We start from the raw sequence: 10,344 nt of genomic DNA, 5'->3' as shown, positions 1-10,344 counted from the left end.
TCTTATTACTGTTATATCGATATCGATGTCCTTGATTTGGATAATTTATTTATTGCAACGAAAGAAAGAGGATGAAAGAAAGGTAGAAAGAAAGAAAGAAAGATACGAAAGATTGTATAATTTACACTAACAAACACATACAGACAAACACATACACACATACTCTCTCTCGCTCTCTCTTAAAACGAGAGAAAGGAGATCATAGCGAAAAATACTAATGCATTACGCACGAAATTATATAAATATATACATACATACATCTATATATTTATATACATTATATCGTAACGCGTTTGTGGAAGCGGTTCTTTTTTTACGAAAAAAGTCCTAAAGATATTTCGACGACGTAAGATTAAAGAGCGCATATTAAATACTATAAACTCCTTTATGCGTTTCCTAGTTAACGGAAATATAATTCATCTTGGCAAAAAGCGAATGACCGTAAAGGTATGATCTATTTGGATCGTGCCGCCGATCCACGGAACGCGCCAATCGATAATTATTATTATTATCGAAATGATGGTTATATATTTTAGATAATGTTATTATCATTATCATTATTATGATTTTTATTATTAATTGCTACTATTACTATTATTATTGTATTTGGCAGGGTTACGACATTAAAAATTGAAAAAAAAAAAATCTCTAATGTGTCTCTATATTTTTTTTACCCTTATTTCCCCTACCTGCAATAAATAAATAAATTTACAAAAACAATATGGTGTTAATTATTATTAAAATCTCTCAAAATAAATATATAAATAATTGTACCTGTAGAAACGTTAATAGAGAAAGAAAGAAACCTAAACAGAAAGTCGATGGTCGTCGATACTCGTGGCAACGAAATTAATTTGTCCTTCGTGAATAGCTCATTAAAAGTGAGCAAAGAGCAAGTTACGTTACGGTGGCACGAGTTTGTCTCAAGTGGCGGCTGTCGTCGGTCAATCTGCCGTATAAATGCATCCGCGTGTCCTCGTTAACGTCTCCTCCGCGTTTTACGAATCGGACGGGCGACCGGAGGCGTTTTGCGGTGTTCGTGTGTTGTTGTCGGTAAATAAATGTGAAACAACGAACAGTGTTGGTACTTGGGAGAGACGGTTCATGGCGATTCTGCGCGGTCACAATACGATCATTAGGCTATTTTCCAGAGTATAGCACCGGTTAGTCGCAATATCTTTCTCTCTCATTCTTCCTCTATCTTAGCTCAGGCTACCTCTTTTCCTCTCTTAACACAGCAACGTATTTGTCCCGTCTGGCAAAGGGGCTTTCTGCGCGCTGGTATTCACACAACTTGTAAGCTATTCTCCATAGTCGGTAAGTACAAATCCTTTCTGTATAGCTGCATGAGAATATTTGTAGTTACGAACAGCGACTATAAGCTAGCGAGTCAGCTACCTAGGTACTAACTTAAACGGTACTATAATGAAATTCTCATCTCTCTCTCTCTTTCTCTCTTTCTCTCTCTCTCTCTCTCTCTCTCTCTCTCTCTCTCTCTGTATCTCTATCTTTCCCTCCCTTTCTTTCTCTTTCTTCAATCTATTTCTATTATATTTCTTATTTCAAAGTCAAGCTCCATTTGATATACGAATTTATATGAAAAATAGATAGATATTTTTATTCCAGTCAATCCAATAAAAATCTTATAAGGAATGTACGATTATATACACTATCCGTAGCTACTAGTTCAAGTTATAAGTATGGAGTAAGCATAGCCGTAAAGAGAGTCCTGTCGTATTCCAAGAGCAAAGTGCGATGTCTGACGGTGATCTTGTTACCGCAAAAGTGTGCGCAATAAACAGGAGACTCCGTCGTTCGCGGGTGCCATCCTGAGCTTCGTAAACTCATGCCAAGTTCTTGGACAATGTTAGCAAAAAGGGTACACAACAAAGCCGCTTATGGTAGGTAGTACAAGAAACTCGTACTTACTACCATGCCATTCGTATCGCGTCCACGTGTCTTCCGCGTCACCGTACGATCGATGGTACCCATTTCTATCAGAAAATGGAGTACTTACTATAAATCCTCCGTACCGAAGGTAAGCAAAAAATTATTCGTTTATAGAATCCCTCCTCTCTGACTCGACAGTGAAAACTATATTTACGTTAAGGTATGTGACGTTACATCTGGGGTGTATCTCGGACCAGCTGTTAAATCCTATTAACTACCCAAACGATAACAAACGAGCCAAAGCGAAACTTCAGATTTCTCCTGTCATTTTTATCATCGAATTTCTCAACGATGCATGCAATCAAAAAAAGGAATGAAGAATCTATCTGTACGTCTGCTAGAAGTAGAAACGTTAAACGTAATCAAGCTAAAAATAGGAGGAACGTCAGACGAATGAATTAACACGACCTAAGATCACGTATATCGATATGTCTATCAATATCTAATAATTACATATCTTGTACCGTTGCATATCCTATCATATTAAATATTTATTTAAAATCATCGCTATTAATGACTACATAGAAAGAAGAGGATCTTTGAAAGAAGTAAAAAAAGAAAAAAAAAAGAAAAAAAGAAAAAAGATAAGTCAACGATATTTCATAGATAAATATACGAGCGATTGAAAATAGTGAAAGGGAATTTAGCGGGAACACAATAATGACGCTCTGAAACGCTAACTTGGAATACATTAGCGGCGTAGTAGCGTGGTTTCGAAAGAAGCGATATCTGCATACGTTCGACGAAGGTATCGGGAGCGCGTAGAACTTGAGGCAAGAGTAAAGGCGCGGACAAGGCTGAGAAGGCTAAAGAAGAGGAAAAGGGAGGGAGGTCTTACCGAGCAAAGGAGGCGATCGTCGGAGGCTTCGTACCACCAGCAGTAGCAACAGCAGCAGCGGCTGCGGCTGCAGCAACAGCAAAAGCAACAGCAACAGCAACAGCAACCGCACAGCAGCGCGTAGAGTAGGTACTACCTACCTCCGGACGTTTTTACTGCTACCCAGCTCCTAATGGGATCGAGTCTCCATAATTGAATTTACGAACGAGCCGTATACCCACACTGCGCTCCTACATTTTCTATGGACCGTCCTAAGGGCACACCACGTGACATTCCCATCGCCTCCAATGAGCCACCAAGTATCCTCGTCATTTCCTTCATCCTTATTCTTTCCATGACTTTAAACTGCCTTTAGGGTGGAGCTCGAGGTGTAGCCTGAAGTTTCTTTTTCTTTTCTAAATCAAGAAGAAAAGTAATTGATTGAGGATAGGATGATTAGAAAAGAAGTATCCAGTAGAAAAGAGAATAAATGATAGTAACGATTGAAACTGGCATCTAGATGTACTTAAAAGAAAAAAAACTTAGAAGAAGAAAAAGATAGAGGAGAAATACAGGATAGGAAAACGCGAGAACGTCGATACTCTCTCAACGTTCTTATATCCTACCAAAGAGACTTCTCTACCTAATTAGATTAATCTAACGCATATAAACGCTACCGAGTTTGGTCAACGATAATGAAAATAGAAGGTCGATCAGTGATACCTTATTACGAGAATTGTCGATGATAAATATGAAAGGAATGACGGTAATAAGACGAATCACCATAGCCATGTGTTGGTTTGTTCGCCGAAAACGTAGAACCTTGCGGCTGCATAAATTTCCCTGGCGCTCTCGGTTTGTTACGATGAAATATTCGTTTGCGTACGGCGTTCCGCATATATTCGAGCGTAACGAATCGTTCGAAGCGTAAGCGAATATTATTAATCGCGGGTACTAGTTCGCACGGATATATATTTGTCATCATTAGCTGCTCAGGAGAGTGTACACATACACACGCACATATATATATTCCGGGTGTTTGTACATGCTATAATCCGAAGCTTATAAAGCCATGGATGTTTTAAAGGCGTCGGCGGGTTAGCTGGAGGCAATGCTGCTGCTTCTTCGAGATAAATCTTAAAAAGAGAAAAAGAGAGAGAGAGAGAGAGAGAGAAAGACAAAAAGAGAGATAAATAAAGACGAAGAAACTTTCGGTAACTTTCGAACTCTCGATCGCTGTTGTCAGCATATCTTCTCCTCTTCCCCATCTATTCCCTTCTTTATAAAGGTGATAGCATTTACCAAGTTTCGTTATTCCAATACCGCGAAAGGATACTGGTAATGGTCAATGAGGAGAGGTCGTTTATTTCTTTTCACCTTCGTTCCCTCCACAAGTCACATCTCTGGAGAGAAATCCAGCATGCGGGAACGTTTCGTTTGTGATGCATCAGATCGAAGATAGCGGACACGACCTAACCACGACGAAAGACTGCCAAGAGCATTTCACCGGAAGCATTTATATTTACGATGATTTCTTTCACGTCGTAAAGAACCACGTGTACCGAGAGAATTCTCTTTGATATTTCAACTCTATCCAGAATATAATTATACGCTCGATTAACGTTTAGATTCTTCTCATTCTACATATCTTGATTACATTCGATGCGTTCCGCGAGTTCTTGAAAAGAGGATAAGTACGAAGATAAATACGAGTTCTTCAACTAATTCCCTTTTTCTATACACTATTCTTCTTTCTATTAAATCGAAATTTGGATTTAATGATACGCTAGTTTATAAAATCATCGTAACTTTCTTATTAACTATACGTATCAAAAAAACAAAAAAAAATAAGAATATTTATTATTTCCTTAAGAAAATATGCCTTTTTTTGAGTTTTAACATACGTATTAGTAAAAAGTAAAAAATTCTTTTTACGAGTTCATAATTATCCATACGCGATTATTTAAAGATCTGTCTGGTTTTTGATCGACAAGAAAATAATCGTATCGTATTGAGAGTAATAGAATAATATCGTATTTCATAGTTCAACGTACGGACTCGTAAGTTTAACATTATAACAACGTTTATATATATAAATTATATTCTCGCATATATCGTGTTGTATAGTTAGGTATCGCATAAAGGTATACAACCCTTTCTCATAACTCGCCAACGAAAGCGAATCGTCTTTTTGCACGACCAGAAAGACGTCGTAGTTAGTCGTACTACGAATATGCTATGAGCCTATTTGATTGCGAACGTTATAAGATATCCGTAGGACGGTAGTAGTTATAAATACAGCTATGTATTACATATATGTATCTTATATATGTACATTACATAGATGTATGTGTGGTAAGAGAAGGCTAGTAAATAAGTACGAGAGAGTGACGATATAATTTTAGCTAGGCGTTAGAAAGTGAATTACGAAAACGTCCACGGCTCATAAATGCGTACCACCGTTGCCCATTAACTTTGCTTGCTTTTCATTTGCAACGAACTTTAGAGAAGACAACTTTGCTGAGTATTTAGAAAGAATCGAATGAACAATCGAAGGATATACTGTTTTTTTTTTCTCAACGCGATAGCGTTCATATAGAAAAGCATCGCTTTAAATTACTTTCAAAAAAAAAAAAAAAAAAAAAATAGAAAAGAAAAAAAAAGAAAGAAATAGAACTACAACGAAGTAAGAAAGTTTATCAATTCTTGCACTGCGTCGATACTAATCAAAGGCATGGACCTGAGCAATTACAAGAGTAATTACCTCGATATTATACAACGTTCGATCTCGGCGAGTATAGGCTTTCTAAAAGCGGTGAACGAAAGCACGTAGAGATAGGTATACAGGTAGACCTATAGGTATAGCAGACAGACATTTTTAAAATAAGTACCAGAGAGCCAAGCTAATAATTCACGCGGCCGGTAATTACTCTTCGATATAATACAGCTCTAATCGGCTAATGAGCCGCGAAACTATCCTCGATGTGAGCTCGATCGAAAATCCGATCTTCCTTCGTCTCCCTTCTATCGATACTCATTTGCTTGCTTTTACTCTTCTACGCATTCAAAAGGTATTCGTTGCCGATGTTGGGCGAAAAGTAAACTAATAAATAAATAAATAAATAAGTAATCTATAATTTTGCATCTCTTATCGAAGGCACGTCGACACGAAGATATTTCCTGGATCCATGGACATATAAATGAGGAAAGAAGGATAAAAAGGGGGTGAGGAGAGAGAGAGAGAGAGAGAGAAAGAGAGAGAGGAGACAATTATGCGACTTTCGTATCACGAGGAAGAAGAGACGTAACGTATGTCATATCTCGTGATCTTTACGACGCCGATGATCGTTCGAGCGACGGCTGAGGGGCTAACAATGTCGAAACCTTTCCTTTAGCTCACGAGAATGGAACTAACGTGGAAAGCAAGAGTGCGAGATGACAACGACGACGACGACGACACGACGTCCTGGACGAGTGAGATTATCGGTCACGTCGAATCGCACGAGTCTCTCACAAACGCTAACGATTTTGTGATACAAGTCCTTTGATCATCATCATGATAATAATGATGATGACGATTATGATGATGATGATAATGATGATGATAATGCTTTACATTATAGTTATTGCAAATTTTTATAAAAAAAGAATAATTACGATTGATATCTTGTAAATGATTCTTACCCAAATAAATCTCTTGTCGTAAAAATAAATGTCCAAGAAAAATGACGATGAACTAGAATTCAAGCAAATAAGTAATTTATTACATATTCCCTCCTACCTTTGTTATTAAATCTTTCTTATGTTCTGTGGTTACCTTAACAACAAACAACCTTCTTTTATCCACCTTACGTCTCGAAACTGTCTACTTTTCAACTTTAGGAACAAACCCGTGTCGCGTTTCCCACGGCACGCTAACACTCGTTAAATTGCATACGTACACGCATATGCAATAAGCGTACGCTCTTAAAAAACACCTTGCATTTTTTATCCGTAATATTAAGAAGTCGTTGTGATGAGAAAATAAATTTCATTTTTAAATCGAGATATGATATTGAGCTCTTCCAAAGAAATTATTGCTTTCGGTAATTTGATCTAATTCAGTCTTCTATAGTTTAAAGGTATTTCGTAAGGTGTTATTAATTAGCATGCCTCTTTGTGCGCATGCACCGGAGAACGAAGGAGAAAGCATAGATCATATTTTATTGGCCGTTTACGACCACCGACGATGCTATTTACTCGGCTAACTACAATCTAACTACTCGTCTAATTCAGTAATTATCTTTATTCACGAACAATGCGAATTCCCTTACGCGATATTAATTATTAACACCACGTTAATCGTCCTATTCAAAGAATATTAAATATTTCGTTTTGGTTTGACGACATTCGAATTGAAATCTTGAAAGTTGAAATACACTAGAACAGATAATTAACTTCTAATCTTACGTATTTTGAAGCTCGTAAAATAATATGTGACGTTTATCCACAGTAATATGATGCTCAAATTTTAATAATTATTTACCAGCGATCCACAAGTAGACCAGGAAACTTTGTTCGAGCTCATACGAACGATATCACAGTAATTTATCGTGGCAATAAACGTAATCGCAGTAGTTATTTACCTATTTGATGATTCCATCGAGTGAAAGTTGCATACATTCTGCGATTCGTGGTGCAGTACTAAATCCTCCCTCCCCCTTCTTCTCCTTTGCATTGCTCACCGTTGGAAGAAGGTCTCGTTCAAACGAGGGCGTTTAACATCCACCATCATAAAATAATCGACTTCTTAATACATTTCTATGAGTATAAGCAAAAAAAATGTAAAATAGTTTCTTAATGATTCACGTTGGTTCTCTTTAACAAATTATAATAAAAAAAAAGAAAAAAATTAGAAAAAAAAATAAAAGAAAATAAAAAGGTAAACTATTCTATATATCTGGGTTAACTGTCTTTCGTTGAGTACAACATATATCTGTCTGATATGATGAGATGTGACGTTTTAAATGAAGCTACGTTCTCGGTTACGGACGAGCTAACCCATTTTTAACGAGATATTTCCGCATAGTCGCGTTAGTACGGCCACGCACGCAAAGATATTTCGACACCGCCCCTGTCGACCATGTCGGCGCTAAATGAACCATCAGGGCCGCTATAAATCCTTGGATTATCAGATGAGCAGCCACGGAGTTGGCCGTCCCGGATATAACGAGGGACCACCGCCCAGTGTAATGGAAGCACTCGCTGTCGACGCTCGAAAGATACCTTCGAGATTGGACCAAACCACAAAGCAGCTCGTCCTCGTCCTCGAACTCGAACTCGTCCTCGTCCTCGTCCTCATCTTCGTCCTCTTCTTCCTCCTCGACATCTCGACGATTCGAATCCCAAACGCCACCTGACACACGATCTTTCCCTCTCACTAAATTCTCTTTCTTTTTTTCTCTTTTCGTTGCATTCAAATACTTAAAATTTGGTTCAAAGATGCAAAAAAAAATGTTTCATCAATTTCACTAACTTTTAAATACAAATTTCTATTGTTTTATCTAAATTTTATATTTACGATTTAATGAAAATATGAATAAAACTATTGAATAAATACATGCTAAGTCCAATGCAAGTTCAAAGTAACTTCCACAATTCTAATAGTACAGTAATAGTTAGATTTCCAACGACTAGATATGTCACATCTTCGTCGAAATCTGTCGAGGAACTCGTCCAAGTTGACCTGGATAAAGACGAGAAACATTGTTAATTACACGCTCTTGGTCACTATCGATGCCGGCTACCGTAGGGAGTAACTCAGCCTCAGGGTCCTCTGAGCTCGTTGTAAAGATGGCATCGTGCACACTAACGAGTAACAAGTGGCGTGACGTTTCAGTTAGGCTTTACTCTCTACTTCTTCTTCTTCTTCTTCTTCTTCTTCTTCTTCTTCTTCTTCTTCTTCTTCTTCTTCTTCTTCTTTTTATTCTTATTCTTATTCTTATTCTACTTCTTCTCTTTCCATCTTTATTTCCTTTAGCATACTCACAGCCCTGCTAAAGAGATATCGGTATGCCACGAGGAACTACCTATCGCCTGGACTAATTAACGCTAAGATTCATTATCGACACCTTAGCCACTACTATATTGTCTTAATTTCAGATTAAAGATATTTAGTAACCTTCAAAATTAATTTCCCATCCAAATTTCTATTTACCAACAAATCTATATTAATGAATTACATTTAATTACTACAACGTTTTCCTATTTTTCATGTTGTCGGTATCTCATAAGAATTAAATCTTGATCGCGTAGACCTCTTTTTATATGAAACATGAAGAAAATTATATTAGTAAAATATTCACGATGTTATATGAAAAGATTCAACGTTTTTGTTAACGTTAAAAATATTCTTGTTTTAATAAAAAGTCTATTATGTTAACTAGAAATTTGTTCGAGGCGCAAATAAGCAAATGGTCAGTCGAAGTCGCCATTTGTAAGCCGCAGACACACGTACTTTGCATATATATGCATTTGCACGCAGCATTAAGTTAGTTACGCTTAAATGCAAATTGATGTGTTAATCGATCTGTTTAGAGCCAGCAACCGTGTCTATAACGTACCTGTCTAATCCATTTCGTTATCATCTTGAAATATCTAAATGTATATTTTCTCAGTCAATCGATTCCCACGTACTTCGGTATTAGGGCTTGCGAAAATGTAGAAAGGGTTGTAGATCTTTAGGCGTTATAGATTTAAGGTTCTAGGTTTTGTCCAACTAACGAACAACTATTAATAAAGATATAAAAAAAAAGTCGAACAACAAATTTCTGTAAAAAAAAAATAAATTACATTTATTTTATTATTTGTAAGAAAAGATTAATTATTTATTTACAATAAAATGGTCCTGTTGGAAAAGAAATTCCCCCTTACCAACAGCCTCCGTGGCGCAATCGGCTAGCGCGTTCGGCTGTTAACCGAAAGGTTGGTGGTTCGAGCCCACCCGGGGGCGATTTTTTTTTATATCTAATCTGCAAAGTTTTATATAAATTTTAAGAAAGAAAAATAACATCTAGTGATTAACCTAAAAACAAATTTATAAGTTAAATTAACCAAGTATAAATTAAATTTCGTGGAAAATATTCATTACAAAATCTTTTTATAAAATGTGTATATGTAAATGTATTAAAAACAAATTATGTATTTAATGGTAAAGAAAATTACATTTGATAATACTTGTATTAGCAAATATAATAAAATAAAAAGTAAATATAATATAATTTTTTTGCTGGACACTAAAAGTAAATTTTGTAAAAGGTTATCTTTTGTTCCGAAACCAATCAATAAAATAACCTTAAAAATGTATTACAAAAACATATTTCTACCTTATCGACCGAAGTTAAGCATCTTGTGTTCTGACAAAAAATACAGAAATATATAAAAGTTCTTAAGTCTTCTTTTTTTACCACATTCATTTTAGTAAAAAGCCTGATCACCAGTAGGCGATAATAAGTAGAATACTGCTAGAATACTGAATTCTTTGATATTATTTTGTTATTTCGTTAAGTACCTACTATCGCCCACTGGTGGTCACGGAA

The 10,344-nt window shown here is 36.3% G+C and overlaps 1 non-coding gene across 1 annotated transcript; it reads left to right on the top strand.

The window, feature by feature from the left end:
- The first annotated feature begins 9,684 nt into the window (after window positions 1–9,684).
- On the top strand, window positions 9,685–9,758 carry TRNAN-GUU (transfer RNA asparagine (anticodon GUU)). Its single transcript has one exon. It is a non-coding gene; the product is annotated as a tRNA-Asn (tRNA).
- Window positions 9,759–10,344: the final 586 nt, after the last annotated feature.

The sequence above is a fragment of the Polistes dominula genome, unplaced genomic scaffold (assembly GCF_049000335.1).
Source record: "Polistes dominula isolate Pdom_NZ unplaced genomic scaffold, Pdom_raw_medaka contig_31, whole genome shotgun sequence".
NCBI lineage: Eukaryota > Metazoa > Arthropoda > Insecta > Hymenoptera > Vespidae > Polistes > Polistes dominula.
The sequence above is the reverse complement of the archived record's forward strand: the minus strand, read 5'-3'. Positions and strand labels throughout refer to the sequence as shown.